The 16,420-nt window shown below is 35.5% G+C and overlaps 1 protein-coding gene across 2 annotated transcripts in view; it reads right to left on the minus strand.

Annotated features, from left to right (window-relative positions):
* Positions 1–8,271, minus strand: part of LOC149801322 (sodium/glucose cotransporter 4-like) — a 55,685-nt gene extending 47,414 nt beyond the window's left edge. The window contains exon 1 of one of the 2 annotated variants that reach the window (XM_089955362.1): positions 8,145–8,271. The gene's annotated coding sequence lies outside the window, so the exon portion shown is untranslated. The remainder of the gene's footprint in view (positions 1–8,144) is intronic. The other variant, XM_089955363.1, reaches the window with a different exon arrangement.
* Between the last annotated feature and the right edge of the window lie 8,149 nt (positions 8,272–16,420).

Consider the following 16,420-nt stretch of genomic DNA (forward strand, 5'->3'; position numbering starts at 1 on the left):
AACATGATCCATTGATAAATTCAAATTCCTTCCTTTCTATATGCATTAATGAATGCATTCAGTTATTTCATAACAAAGATTAAAAGAGGAGCTAGCGCACTACAGAAAATTAAATTAGTACACTTTTAGCTAGCACAGGGAACACAAAATAAATTTTTCAAAAGAAGTTTTACGGGACATATATAATGGTAAAAAGCTACATTGTAATAAATTCAAGTGTTTTCAGAGAAGTGATAGAATTTCTCACGAAAGTGAAACACTCAGTGTCAAGCGATAATGTTCGTATGTTTGTAAGTTTCGATGGGAATAAAAGTGTTATCAAAGAAATTTTAGTCAAAATAACATATAATAGAAAACAGAAAAGTTAATTTATAGATTTCAAACATCAAAAATGATGTCGTGCAATGTTTCAGAAAAGATGTTGATTTACAGATTGCATTCATTGATTATAAGATAGATCTAAGATGTATAATCCGTGATATCATGATGATCAAAACATTGCAGCATGAAGAAGGAATGCACTACGTATTTTATATGGATACATATATTAATTTGTATTCGCCCAAATTTATAGCACAACTTGCATTTTATCTCATGCATTTTTCAAGTAAATCTAGAAAGATTCGATATATATAAAAGGATTCGAAATAAACAGATAGATACAATGAATGAAAAACAAAGTTCGATTTAAAACAGCACACGGAGTCACAAGTATGAAGCAGTTGTTTTAAAATCAACCATAAGAATGGCAAAATTCGACATAAATCCGAAATTACTCTAAACTATTTAAGAAAGATTTTAAAGTGTTGAAAAATGTATGTTTTAAACGGTAGTGCTGTTGGCTTGTTAAAATGCTTAAGATAATTTTCAAGCGTAAAGGAGTCTCTGGATTTTATATCATTGAAAATGGCCAACAAGGAACAGTATTTGTGACATCTTTTCCTAAAAGTCAATTTACTTACTAACAAATTCCATCATCGTGGGGAGAAAACAAATGTTACATATAGAAACTTTTTAAAAAAAATGAATCGAACGAATGGTTAACTGAACAGTCTACCTATACACAACACGAAGGAACGATAAAAATATGCCCCATACGTCCTTATCTCGAAGAACCAAGTCTTATTGCGGATTGACAAAGTCGTCGTCGGCGAGCTGTTTTGAAGAAAATTGACATGAAGAAATGAATGTGTGTGTACTACAATCTGGTGATGTCCAGTTCAACAAATGCAACAGAGACATACATTGTACATAAAGTGGAAAATCACAATAGAAAATACAAAGGATGCAACGGGTGTAGAAAAGAAGTGATATTTAATTGATATTGCAATGGATGAAATGTAAAAACAAATCATCAGAGGATCTCGCACAATTGCGGGAAAACGGTAAATAGAAGGTCAATGAATTTGCACATGTAAAGCTGATTTCACGTTTTTTTTTTATTATACATAGATAAAATGCACGACGCGCATGTGGAAGACGGTGTTTTAATAGACGTTTAGTGGAAATCAATGGTGGCATATAATAGAACTCGAAACATACTAAGGAATTCCCATTTTATATTATGGAAAATAGTATGATGGCGGTGATCATTCACATCGCTTTGAACCAGGTTGCAAGAAACAAGTTCAAGTAGGAATGCAAATCCTCTTGAGGTTCAGTTATCACTTTTGTTTTCAGGACTAATCATACCTCTGGCGATGGAATTAAAGTTCATCAAACTAACAAGTTCAGCACATTTTTATTATCCTGCAAAACACTCGAATACTCCAGTGAATCATGTCATGTGTAAAACATTTTACAACATAATTTTTACAGCATACTGAACACTCGTTTCTTTTCACAGACACACCATCAAATATTTGTTGATAATTGCACTTTAAAAGGTAACAGTGAAGAATATTTGAAAGGATACAGCTCACAGTGTGAATGAGCTTTTGGTAGAATCAACTGAACACCAACACGTACAGCAAAGTTTTGTAAAGCCTACAACTGCCTTGGCTAAAGCTGGATCGAAAAGTCATTACAGATCTAAAGCCGGTGCTGGTGAATAGTCGACACCTTTGCCTGTTGATACAATGAATCATAGGACAGATAAAGATTAACCTACACGCTGGACATCTTTATTTTTTAGAGATAGAAATGTATCAGCAGATGAGGAAATATCCAGAATGAAATAAAGTATAAGGTAACATGCTATATGCATTTAAGCACACATATAAAACACAGGATATTTGTCACGCTCAATCCGACTAGTCGATTACACCTTGAAACACTCAATTGACAAATCTACCAATCATAAAACAGATATATGACATGGTTACCCAGAAAAGTACCAAACTGATCGGCACTCTTAAATAACCGCCTTCTTACACCACTAATCCCTCGCTTTTTCCAATATTTTCGCTAAAAGTGGTCACCGGCTGTGTTATATGTCCAACTTTTTGTTCCTTTTTCTCTTTCAACACTGGATCGCTCCGGTGGCCTAGTGATGAGAGGGTCCGCACCGCATGCGGGAGGTACCGCCGTGACATACCAAAGACTTATAACAATGGTACTAAAACCTGCCTCGCTTGGGGCTCAGCATTAAGAGGTTAGTGTTAGGACTGGTCAGCCTGGTATTAGGATAATGTGACTGAGTGTGACATCATGCTACATGTCTGTGGCATGATGCTTCAATGTTAGACATCACTATAAACTGTCACAATGCAGACGTCGTAGTGATATGACTAAAAAAATTGTTAAAGCTACGTTAAACTCCAAATCGCACACACACACACACACACACACATTCTACACTGTTTTGTCCAGATACTTTCTAGTTTAGGTCTGTTGTTTCAATGATGTCTTTTTGTCGTTCCCCAATGGCTTTTTCATAAGTTTCTACATAAAGTTTTATGTCTTATATTTTGATTTGGCAACTTTTATAGTCTTTACATAACCTTTAGAGTCGCTTTCGTCTTATTTAGTTAATATCTTATCACTGCAGGTGTACACTCCCTGCTGCTTTGAATTACTCCATTGTAATCGTCATTAATAGCATATGCTTCTGTGCTTATTACTCAAGGGATAACTTGTGTCTATAATTTCGATATTTATTTCCTCAGGGACGTGTTTTCTGCTGTTGAATATTGGTGTAAGCGGATTTCTCTGATATGTATACTCCACTATTTCTTATCCATCATAATTTTGCATACAGGATATAACACCTTTTCTTACGTCTCCCTTTATGATATTTGAGCTAATCATGTTGTTCCAATAGAATGTTCGAGCTTTCAGATTAAAATCAGTTCTTATTAATTGTTGTATTGTTGGGTTATTTTTCTTTGTTTTGTTTCGTTTATGTCGAGTCACGTTTCAATCTGTTATTTGAATTGCTTAATAAATCTGTACGAAATGTTTTCCAAACCACATATTGTTTCATCCAAACGTCATAGATTTTGTTCAACAACACCACTAGCAAAACTTGCAACAGCGACAACACTTTTATCTACGAGATTAATGTGTTCATAAGCAAGGCTTTCAAACTTTTCATTTCAAAAACATCACTACCCTCATCTATTTTCGTTTCTAAATAGTGCATAAATGAATAAGTCAAACTTGAAAATGATTTGGTTATAATCGAATTTAAACATAGAAATAATTTCATTTCTTGACAATTGGTTGAGTACAAACTGAAAAAATGGCTACTGAAAATGGATCATGCAGAAGAAGTAATTGGTAACAACTGAACTGGGAAAAAGATGAGTACCAATCAGGAAGACATATGAAATCTTTGTTAATGCTAGACCTGCTAAAGTGCCAAAATATTGTCACATGAAGTAATGTATTGTAGGGCATCAATAATAAGACCATTTCTTCTAATCATAAACTTGGACACTTTCTAAAATGAATTTAAATTTAAAAAAATAGATAATTCACTTATGCTCGGTTTGCCTCTGTTAGCATTTAATGCTAATTGTATAACTTTCAAACATAACATTTTAGATAGAAAACAGAAAGTAATGACATAATGAGAAATGTAAAAAGAATTATTCATAAATGAAAATGTATACTGGTTGCTTTACTGTTGATATATTTGGGCCTTTAACTGTACTTGTTAGAATAGTTATCATTGCATTGCTAGCTGCTTACCATTCAATACTCTTCGATATGGAAAACAGACTACGGAATACTGTTTAAAATCTTCAAAAATATGTAGTTAGCCATCTTCGGTGTATCGAATTTTAACTTGTTCTTTTCAATTTCTTTCATAAAATACATCTTAGAAGTTTAACGCCTGTTTTCGTTGTCTATCATGTAACTACTATTTGCCAAGTGGGGACAAAATTCTTTCTTCGCTTGGATTGGATACGTCGAAAGAGGCGCATCTAGGAAAATCTAAAATTGGCAATTCATAATTGAAAGAAACATCACAAAATAAAAATGATCCACTTAAAGTTGAACTTAGACGACAACCTGAAAATTCAAAGAAATAACAAGAGCATACTCAATCCCAAACAGGTAACTACGTGATAAGAAATTAAACAAATTAAAACAGCACAAGCCAGTATTTTATGGGACGTGGGGCAGCCATTTTGAAAATCTTGCTAATTTAGTCAAGAATTAAAGCTATTTCTTGAAAGAGTCTTTAACACCGCGTCTTCGCCACACAAGAAATGTCTAGGGTATACCTATCTGGAGATAAAGCATTGCACTTATTTCTCGCTAAAAAAATTAAAATGAATAATCTACTATCAATAAAATGACAGTTACTAGATAAAACCATGACAACACATTAAAACATATTAGCATGAATGCTTAGCAGAAATTTAAGTCTGCGCACTTGTTAGCTAACTTTTCTGGTGTAAATAATAATACGCCGACTGAAGCAAACAATATCATCTACAACCCAAACCATGTATAATTATCATGCAACCTTTAAATGTGCTCTCATGCTTGTACAAACCAGGAATTTAAAGAAGCTGTCTAATATATTAATAGATCAGCCATCGAACATGGACGTTGAAGAAATTATACTATTGAAGGAAACTTGAATGAACGTAAAAATAATACGGGTGATAATTATGCTAACGAGTAAATTTTTAAGCAATAACAAAATCCGCATAAACTTTCACAATACAGTTTGGATATGTAGCCATTGGTTCAATACCCGTCTGATGAAAAAAATGTTTTGAGAAAAAATAAATGCCACTGAATTTAATACATTTGTAGATGTGCATGAAATGCTTTACTGAGTAGACAACACAGCTAGTCAGAATAATCATAATCAATGTCGCTTCAAGATATGCGATAAAATTTGGTAATATCAAAATAGATTGTTTACCATTTCTGTTATCAATTAGTTTGGTAATAACGCTTTCTTTACCAGAAAGATGGTTTGTATACGAATATTTGCTTATTAAAAAACCAAAAGATACAAGAGTGAAAGTATTTCTTTCAGCTTGCACTATCCGTGTGCCGATGGGACACTTTATATAGTATTTCCTGTAAGTGCCTGCAAGATCTCTTACTCTTTTAATTTCTCCCCTTCCTCTAAAATATTCTTTTAAAAATTATATATCTAGCTTTACTTGTAAAAAACCAGATTGGTGAAACGTTTAGTGATAATTTTATCGAAATGTGGTTCAATGTTATCGTAAAATCTTTACTCATTTATATTTCTCGTACACAAATGTATGTGTCTTTTTACCTTTTAATTGTTTTTCAAATTAATGTTGCTGTTTCTTAGACGTATTGACGTGGTTGGTATTTTTGTGTAACTTGCTTTGAAATCGGTCAATTTATTGTACAGGTTTCCCTCACCATTGATTTATTTAAATGACAATAATTCAGTATATATTTAACAACTAATTGTTCATTTGCGTGAAAAACATTAATATATTTAACTTTATTGGTTTTAGCAAAATTCCCATCTGCACACCCTGGTTTATCAATCCCTGTAACCAGCCATGTCCGGAGTTTCTGTACCCTTGACCGAACCCACGGACATTATTCATCGCAACAATTTTACTGTAAATTTGAAGCGTTGTCGCCGTAGTTATATAGGTCAATAAATCCCTTTTATTGCAATTCTTGAAATAATGACTTGACTATCGGTGGTAGATCTGCCAATTATACAAAAGAAAACAGTTCAGAGAGCGCGATTCATTCGGTTCACTTCTCCATTTGAAATACAACGCTTTTACCGTTTGCGCGTTCTTTCTAAGACTTAAATTATCTACAGACTGGCATACAATATTTGGTGTTGTTCCTTCTAAAACCTGCTCCATCTGCTTGTTCCATTGGCCTAAGTTAGCAATTGTCGCTCTGTATGTCTCTCTGTCTTGTAGACTATCTGCATCATAACAACTCTGTTTATTTTTAATGGGAGAATTGAAACATTATGATAGTAATGTTGTGGTGCAGTGTGTATAAGACAGTGATGGAATTAATTTCTCAGTGTCATTATTTATTGTTTCCGTATGTGGGTCAACGTCTGAGTGACGTAAATTTATGCAGTCGGAAATGCAGTGTGTTTGGACTCTGTATATATATATATATATATATATATATATATATATATATATATATATATATATATATATATATATATATATATATATACATTACACGAAGGCTATATTTCCTACTGGACAAAGGAATATAGCTGATGCAATCAATGGCTCACAAGATCGGATTACACATTAATTAAGTGTCCTTATGATGCGTAAGGTTATGCTTTTTGTGTTGTCTGTGGTAGTCCTATTTCTTCATCTGTGTGATAGTCGTATATCTTAGTCTGTTCACACGGACTCACCAGCTATGCTATAGTAGAAAACTGAAAATTGAATATATTAATCAATGTGATCATTTATTGCAGACACATCGCATGTCTGTCCGGGTGAGTTCGAGCCTCGGCTCGACGAACGTGGGTATGAAAGAAATCTTGCCTGTAGTTTCATGTGCGTCAGTTGTTTCTCACGGGGTCTTCCTGAGGTCTTCCTCAGCTAACGCCAGGTACAGCCTATCAAATACTGACAAGTGGCGTTAAACCACAGAAACAAAACTGTACGCTCGAGTCATTCAATAGTTCTATTTGAGAGACATGTTACTAATTTAACATTTATAAATGTTCTAATATTCTCAGTGTACAGACTACTAAAGCCTTCCACATGATCTAGGAAAGGTTATCATAGCTTGCTGTAAAGTTTTCGTTTCCTTGGAGTGGCAGACTGGTTACACCACACAATCTACCGGTATTCATCCAATAATAATAATTTAATAAATTTCGAGACGGGCGCAGGTAATAAACGACGACAGTTAACAGTTAAATAATAACGTTTTCAGAACATTTCACAACCTTTAGAAAAAGATATGTATCGACTGGTACAGTTATGATCAAATGTTATTCATGTGAATTATCTAAACTTTTATACCTCTTCTTTTGGATAAATTCTCTAATGGATATTTATTGGAGATAAGAGTTGATACCAAGTGACGAAAAATGAGCAATAACTTATTAAATTTAAAACCTCGTGATTTATATGACCTAATAGTATTAAAACCTTGTGATTTCTATGACCTAATAGTCTTAAAACTACATGATTTCTATGACCAAATAGTCTTAAAACCTCGTGATTACTATGACCTAATAGTCTTAAAACCTCATGATTTCTATGACCTTATAGTCTTAAAACCTCGTGGTTTATATGACCTAATAGTCTTAAAACATCATGATTTCTATGACCTGATAGATACTATAACAAGAGCATCTGCCACTGAGGAACCAAGTAAAAACGGTCACCGTGATGCTTTTATCAAACGAAACACTTACTCAAGTGCTACGTTTGTAACACTCGACTCTGTAAAGCTCAGTTTGTATTGGTTCTAAAATGCATACAAGCATTGTTTTGATCTTAAATGACAGCAAAACTTATTAAACTAATTATCAATTGATGACGTATGTATGCTCCGGCTAGAGTATGTAATTATTTAATATACAACCGGGTATTAAATATGTGACATTTACAAGTAGATCCAACTGAATCCTATATAAAAATTCTAATTGTATTGTGCTCTCAATGTTTTCATGGATATATTAACCATGGATACGACGTTGAACAAGAAAATACATACAGATGGGGTTTTAACAGAACACTTACCTGAACAAATAATATCTCGATACTTACAGGTACTACCACATCCCTCATCAACTACTCATTGATCACGTTTAAGCCTTGTCGCATACTCTCTTCAGGCGTATATAAAATGAGGCTCCCGTGGGAGTACCTGCATATCAACAAGTGGGAGAAATGCAAAATCTATGTGGTAAACATATTCCTGAAATGTCAACAATTTTTAATGACAACTTGAATAATATTGATTCGCGTAGAAATTGAACACTACTCTAGTATACAAGGTGATTCAAAACATTGGCTTTATTTATTTTATATGCAAGTATGTTTAACAATTGAATATAACATCAGTCTTCAAACATATATCTCCATTTATTTGTGTAGCCGATATGCGATCAAATAGGTAAAGGTTGTCCTAATTCGCCAGCATTCCGCTGTAGTAAGGTTTACTATTCTACAATCATACAGGTGATAAACAACTACATATGCGTCTTTCCCTACCTGTTGCAAATCGTAAGGTAAAAATAACATAAGTACCAAGCATCTATAAGTTAGGTATGTCAACGTAGCTACCAGGTGGAATAGATATAAAATGTTTTGGGAGAGATTTAGGGAAGTTGTATATGAGTGTTACCGTCCAATGATATCGGTCAGTTGAGATGTTAATAAAGAGTTCTTACCTGAGCATGTTCGTGTCTTCCTGTTGATACGCCATATTAAAATCTGGGTATGCGTTCCCGTTCAATTAATGTCAACCATGCTACTGATTGTATTGAAATCGGATGCATTTTATTTAATGTTTAATGTCCAAAATTACGTGAAATTGAAATGAATCCATTTTCTTTGTGTCATTCATGTGAATGTGCAGATATGTACATACGTTAAACTTCAATTTGGACGAAAGATCAATACTAGATCATAGTATGCCCGGGTCGTAACGGTAAATAGATTTGCCACGCTTATAGTTAGGTACCTTAGTGGAAAAATTCACCCCAACCAACCCCCACCCCAATCCTTAAAAAAGAAAGGAAAAAAATAACGGATTTAATCAATAAAGGCTTTAATATAATTTGAAAGTATTTTCATACTTTGTGTCAGTTCTCAACAACTCTTATTCAGTTTATTCGAATTCAATGTTTTCATCGTTTGGTCGTGTGTGTGTGTGTGTGTGTGGATTTTTAACGTAGCTTTAACATTTTTTAAATTTTTTGTGTTTTGTAAAATATTTTGCGAATTTCAGGTAGGAACTACTACTCATCTTCGCTAGCCAAGATTCCGGTGTGTTAACCCTATCTACACCTGAGCGGATTGAACAGATTTTTTAGAGCTTTGTCCTAGCGACATCAATTGGATTTCATGAGTTACATCCCTTAGTATGTAATGCCAACTAAACAATAGTACCAGTGGTGCACTGTACAGCGGCTAAAAATGGTGAGGGAAATTGACTTCAGCTCGAAAGTATGACTACCTGAGAGAGAGAAGCCATTACGTGTGTATGGAGTGAAAGGTATTTGTACAAACACGGACCGCCAGTAGAAAATCGCTTATTTATGAGTCCATTCAAGTTGTGTGCTACCCTTGTCTCGATCATGTAGGAACAGTGTTCAAATATAAACAAGTTAAATTTGATTGGATGAGGCCGCATCCAATGAAATTCACAGACCCGAAGTACAGAAATATCTGCTCGATCCGCCATGGTGTAGACGAGGTTAACATATCGAAACATTGGCTAGTGAAGATGCGCCAATGTGTAGATAGAGTTAACATACCGGAACCGTTGCTAGTGAAGACGAATATTACTACACAACCATGCCAACTAAGGAACTCACTGGGGAGCAAAACATAAAGCAAATGACAGAACCCGAACAAATGTTACATAATTGTGCAACCTTTCTAGGGAAATATTTTAGGCATGGGAACATGCATGTAGTATCAGTACTAGTAATTCCAATTGTCTTTAAAAAAGCGCGGAAGAAATAAAAGTAAAAGTTGACAATTTGCTCAAGGACACATCTGATTCGTTAGCTTCTACTGGTAATGAAGGTCAAGGCAATGACAACTAATTTCAAACACAGATTAACGCCAGCTCTCTTGATGGTAAAGAGGAGGGCTTGTGTGGTAATGGAGCTGAATGTGTCACCTCTAAATGTAAATAAAGATGTCGAGAAGGAAACACGCCCACCATCCATGCATTAGATCTTACCTTGTGGCCATCAGTCCCAAATTATGTGCTGAAAGATAATTTAATTTTAAAAGCGCCTGGTAGAACCAATGCTGATACGAATTTCCAGTGAATGATGAGATGATTTTCGACCAACGTTTTATAAAGACACCTGAATAGCCATGAGCAGCTAATCATGCGTTGTATTGTTTATCTTGCGTCTGCAGATAATGTGCTTTGTTTCAGTTGTAAACTTTTTAACAAGAATTCCTAATCGCTATTTAAAGAAACATGACAGACATTTAAAGAATTTTCATGGATTGTTGGAAGCTGAGAGAAGACTCAAGCTTGATGTTTTAATACTCAACACCAGCGAATTATTGCGTTGTAGATGGAACATACGAAGAATGTTTTCGAGCGTCGTATTGTTATTCCTCTGTTTCTGTCTGGTCGAAATTCGGCGTTTCGTGGCTCTTCTTCTAAGTTCTTCGCAAAACTCAATGAGAATTTTCTTGGTTTTGGCCAACTCCTTGGCTGGTTTGCCGATGTCTTGCGTGAACAAATACGTCGTGCTGTTGCAGAAGAAAAACACCATTCTGCCTATTACGCTAGCATAGAATCTCAAAATAAGTTGATTGCATTTATGGTCCCAAAATATCATTGAAGACATTGATCCGGATGACCAAAGGGAAATACTGTGTCATAATAGTTGACTATACACTCGACATGAGTCATAACAAATAAATGGCATTTACTGTGAGACTTGCTGATAATTATGGTGGAGTAATCCGTGTTAGGGAACATTTAATTGGATTAAAGAATGTGACCTCGTCCATTGGCGAAGCTCTAACTCAGGTTCAGACCCAAGAAAATAGCATAAGTGTTCAGAGATGCAGACGCCAAGAGTACGAGAACAGTGAAAATTGGAAGGGAAAAGAGCTAGTTGTACAGACACGGTATTGCTCGTTGAAACATAGAGCTTTCTTTGTCCCGTGTGACTATCATTGATTTGATTCAACTTTGTTGTACCTGATGCTGCATCGTCGTCTGTACCATCAGTTACTTTGATTGGGATCCTGCAAATGATCTATGTGCTGCTTACTGCCTATATTAATTGATGGAAGATTCTCATGAACTATGTCAAGAATCTCACTTTGAATGGGAGAGTCGTATAGACAGTGTACAAGCAGTAAGGTTTTATTTGTACACTGTCCTCTTCCATATAAACGCCGTGTTATGTATATCTATATCGTGTATTTAATTTTTGTTTAATGATTGAATAACATATTAAATAGCTAATTTTTGTCCATGATTGTATATTATATTTTACGATCAAAATGCAATAAACAGGTTGTTTACTTGAATTTTAATTCTAGGCCCAATTTTGTAATGAGCCTGTTTGCAGTTTGGGGTACTTGTCCATAGTATTATTTATTATTGCGACATAATTCAAGTGTGGTTGTATTGCGACATAAGTTAGTAGGGATGTACTGTGAAATAGATTCGTTGTGATTTATATAAATAGAAAGAAATGAACAATTGTCCATTCATATTCCAGCTCGTATTTTGTTTTTAGAATCTGCAGAAGTATTCAATGTTGTGTGTATATTAGATTTAAGAGAATTTCTTTATTGAAATTATTTGTTAGAATTACAAAGTGCACATATTATTGTTTGAACTAAACACTATTTTGGGTTATTATGAATTTATTTAAAGATGATCTGGAAAATAACATTATGATACATCAAGACTGTTGGCATTTAAGAGTATTAAAGACTATTGGTACATCAGCATATTCAGGACCTGGAATTCATTCGGAACACTTTTCTTTTCGACTTCTGATACAACGTTTGGGATAATTTTGGATCTAATTAACAATAGTGTAAGTTCCTGTTATATTTTCATTTTATAACTTAGAGAATTAAATTATTTGTTAAGTTTTTTTTTGGGGGGGGGGGTAATTCTACTTTCTTTAACTAGGTTTAAGACTATTGAGTCGTCGTAACAGTCCTCAGTAAGAAACTTCAAAATGAACCAATGGATATAGCTTGGCAACTAAACTCATTACGAAGTTCCTTCACTTTCTTAGACGTTACAAAGAAGCCGAATAATCTCGTGTTATTTGTCATGGTGGTCAAAGTATGGTTTGTGTAAACATACCATTATATTTTACCTTATATATATCTTAATATGTTTATGATAATCCAGACGTTCTGAAAAAATAAATATACCTTGGGAGTATTTTTTCACTCGTATCATTTTTTGATATTTGATAACAGTTGTATATGCTTCATGTCGAAGCTACCACATCGTGGCATAACTGCAAATATATTGCTGCCTCTGCCGATAATACAAACACTCTTTTAACATAACCATTTTAGCAAGAAATGTTCGTAATTACAACCACAATTTACATTTGTATGGGTTACAACATGAGTGACAAAAATGAATGCAGCCAAATGTTGTTTAGGTACTGTGCTACTTGTAATTGCAAAAAGATATAGAGATATTCGATGGTGTAAGGTGTATGTCTTCTCTACCTACATGTACATTCTTCATGGAGTGAACTGCTGACAAATCCGTATACTTTCTTGTCTATACAAACGTGTTTGTTATCAATATGACCTATTTTTCGATAGTTACTAGTACTATCCAAGGTCATGTACTATTTAACTATAACTCGTTAGAGCTGGTCATTTGAATTTCGCATATGTATGTATCATGTAATGCAGTCCGATTTATCTGTGTACCTGTGCGTTTCCAGCGTATTTTCCAAGTCTCGGGATGATCGCCGGCTAAATCAAAATTCAATATATGGTTGAAAGCTCTCTTTTTCTCGCGTATCAACCTAAGTTTTAGATGCAGCATTTCAGGTAAAAATATTTATTAATCGGCTTTTGAGTGGAGCCATTAACAAGTCCAACCGAGTAGATGACTGGTGTATCTGCAAAGGTTCTGTAAAGTTAATGTCTGACTTGAGACGGATGTCTAAAGAGCAGATAAAATGAATTATTTAAAGCACATTATTGTTATTTTCAGTAATATGATAATAGAAGCTTTGTATCTCTTTCACTTGATCTAGCTTAAAGCCTTCTACCCCCAAGACTTTGTCAACGTATCACGCGCACATGAACGTTACCCCAGGTGCCATTGTAAGAGAAACGTGATTTGGGGTAGAAGACTTCAACCTAGATAAGTAATCAGCAATAATGTTATCATCATACTACACAGCATACTGTCAAACATGAAAGTATTCACTTGATTTTGTTACGCCTGTTAATCACTACCTCGCCCCCGTTCCGTATCTGGGCTGGGTGGTTTTCGGTGGTTTTCCATTTTCGCCAAAACTGGGATGAGCTCAGTCATGGCAAAAGTTTTATTCTCAAAATCCATCTCGTTCAGGTTGGTGATTGTATTGAGATCGATTTGTGCCACCGTGAGAGGTTCCAAAGAGATAAGTATTCACCAGTGATGCCGTGACGAGATTATTTTTTACGAAAGCTGCCAATTACACCGGTTACAACTGATATGGCTCTAACAACAATTTCGATTGGTGTGACCATAACAGTTGACATAGTCGTGATTCCCGCCATATCAAGGCCAACGGTGGCTGCTGCAGCGATCCTGCAAATATCAAATACGACCTGACACACGCACCTGTAATTCACGAGTAAAGCCGTTCTCTTGGCAAATATATCTTTCAGCTGTTGTTCCGTTTCGTTTATTTTCTCGTGTCCGAAACATTAAAAGTATATCATAGTTCTTAGTTAATGATAATTTTAATCTTAAACACAAACACTAAAGACGGCTAAGAACACGACTGGAGAGATGTAATGTCCTTTGAACTGAATTTAATCTCAGGCAACTAATAAAAATGGTTCCATATATATTCAACTTTTCTCCACAGTTGTATCGTTTAACCTGTTATGCGTTACTAATCGACTAAAACGCACGTGATTATTTACCAATATTGACATTTTATCCACGTACCACTATATCCAAAGAAAGCGCATAAATATGATCAGGACTCGTGTACCGTTAAGATGTGAGACTTAGGTCTATCGAATCCATTTATAACATTCTCTAAAATAAGTTTGATCATTTTTACGGTTACTTTTTAATTTATTTCCTTTTCTTTACTGGTTAACATTTTTCCACATTTACCCAATGCAGTTACTACGCGTGGTGGTGAATGTACCTCTAGTATCTATTAATCAACACAAAACGCTTTGTTGCAACATCAGCATTGTCAACAGTCTTTGATAAACTCCACAGACACTTCAGAGCCTCCGATTTCCCCAGACTTCATTGATTTCAGCCAGATTATTGGCAACAGCGCCTCGCAGCTTCAAAACAATATCTTGAATATCTTGGGTGAATATTCGCAGTTTTCCAGTTAGAGCTTCAAAAATCACAAGCTCACCATGGTGAACGTTAACAATAATCAGGTCGATAAACTCAGTCAAATCCTTTTTGGTGGCAAAGCTGGTCAGGTTTAGATCACGACATCATCGTCGGCCGGTTGGGCGTCAGTAAATATCAGTGGGTATTATGAATACTTTTAAGCGTACTTTCTTAGTGACAAGGTAAATTCAATAAGCTTTTGTGGGGTTGGTGAACGCTTGAGTGCACGCAATGCTTTAACAACGTGATGTCCGCATATGAGGCACTTCAGCCTATTTTGCAACGGCAGCGTTCAATAAAACAACGGTTGTTGTCTACCGCCCTGGTTAAATGATCGACTACTTCAAGTGGAAGTGCAAACCCGTACGAGTCAAAATAATAAAAGATGTCGAGGTGTTACCACGTATGCTACCCAATGCGTTCCATGTCCTGTTGTCAAATCTAGTTGAGGATGTCAATTTCGCTCGTTCGTATAATCCTCAACGCAAGTTCATCCCACGTAAAGAAACACCGGAAATGATTGACTGACTTTGCTATAGCAAATGATTCCAAATTGGTCAGTAAACGGGCCAACAGCAAGACCACAACCAGAAAACCACTTCTGCTTGGGAACCTCTGACTCTCACGCTTGGATGATCAAAGACCTGTTCTTTTTCTCGAGAGGCTCCGCCTCCAATTGTAGTTCCGACGGAACCCAACCCAGTCGCTTTGAACAGTAATATTCAACCAGTCTTTTGCATTTGTGCCACCTCTTATTTTGCTAATCTGATTTCACTAAGCTGTTCTTTCGTTTGGCCGCATTAAGCTTTTTTGTTGTTGTTGTTGTTGCTGTTGTAGGGTTTAACGCCATTTTTCAGCACACGATAGGCTATACATGGCGGCTAGTATTAATGGTGGAGGAAGAACCCGGGAAAACCCCGAAAGAACCACAGACCCGCGAGAAACTACTGGTAAGCTTTCTCACATACCCATATTAGCCGAATCCGAGACTCGAACCCACGCAGACAGAGATGAGATGGCAGTGATCCGTAACGGAGAGCGCTTTAGACCACTCGGCCTCTCGGGCCCCCCGCGTTAAGCTGATTACCTTATGTTTCGGTAAGACATACGGAAATAATTATATTTAACGTTGCCGGAGAAAGCCTCAATAAGACCCTGTAATCGTTTCAAAATGCGCTCTATTTTCTTCGCAATGTGCTTTGGGCTAGATCCAGCCTTAACTTCGTATTAGGACATTATTATTTCAAAACGTACGCGGTCTTATTACAATGTGACGAGTTTTCTATAGGCACGTCAAGAACCCTCATTCGACTAACTGTGCCCTCCAACAACAGAAACGTATATGATTGAAGTATAGCAATGTATTTGTAACCATCTGTTACAGACTGCTCAAACAGGTGTTCTAATGAAAAATAATAAATCGAATACAACGTACGGAAGTTGTGCTGGAACATATGCAGGTTAGGTAGGACCATATCATATGGATGTGCGTCTTGATTACCGTCAAGATTAAACACATTTTCTTCAGATGATTCCTAATGACCACTTAACCACAAATAAACTTTAGGACAGCCCTAGTTTGTCAAAAAAATCATAGCACACTGTTTTTATTTATTTTCTCTGTCCGTATTTTGAAACGCCACAAACAAGTGTTTTAATTCGGTACTTATTTGCCATATAAAATATTTCTGAATATCATTTCTTGTGTGTGCATCTGTAGTGTGCGCGAGAAACGACA

Source organism: Sinohyriopsis cumingii, chromosome 4 (genome assembly GCF_028554795.1).
Source record: "Sinohyriopsis cumingii isolate HCF-2022 chromosome 4, ASM2855479v2, whole genome shotgun sequence".
NCBI classification, from domain to species: Eukaryota; Metazoa; Mollusca; class Bivalvia; order Unionida; family Unionidae; genus Sinohyriopsis; species Sinohyriopsis cumingii.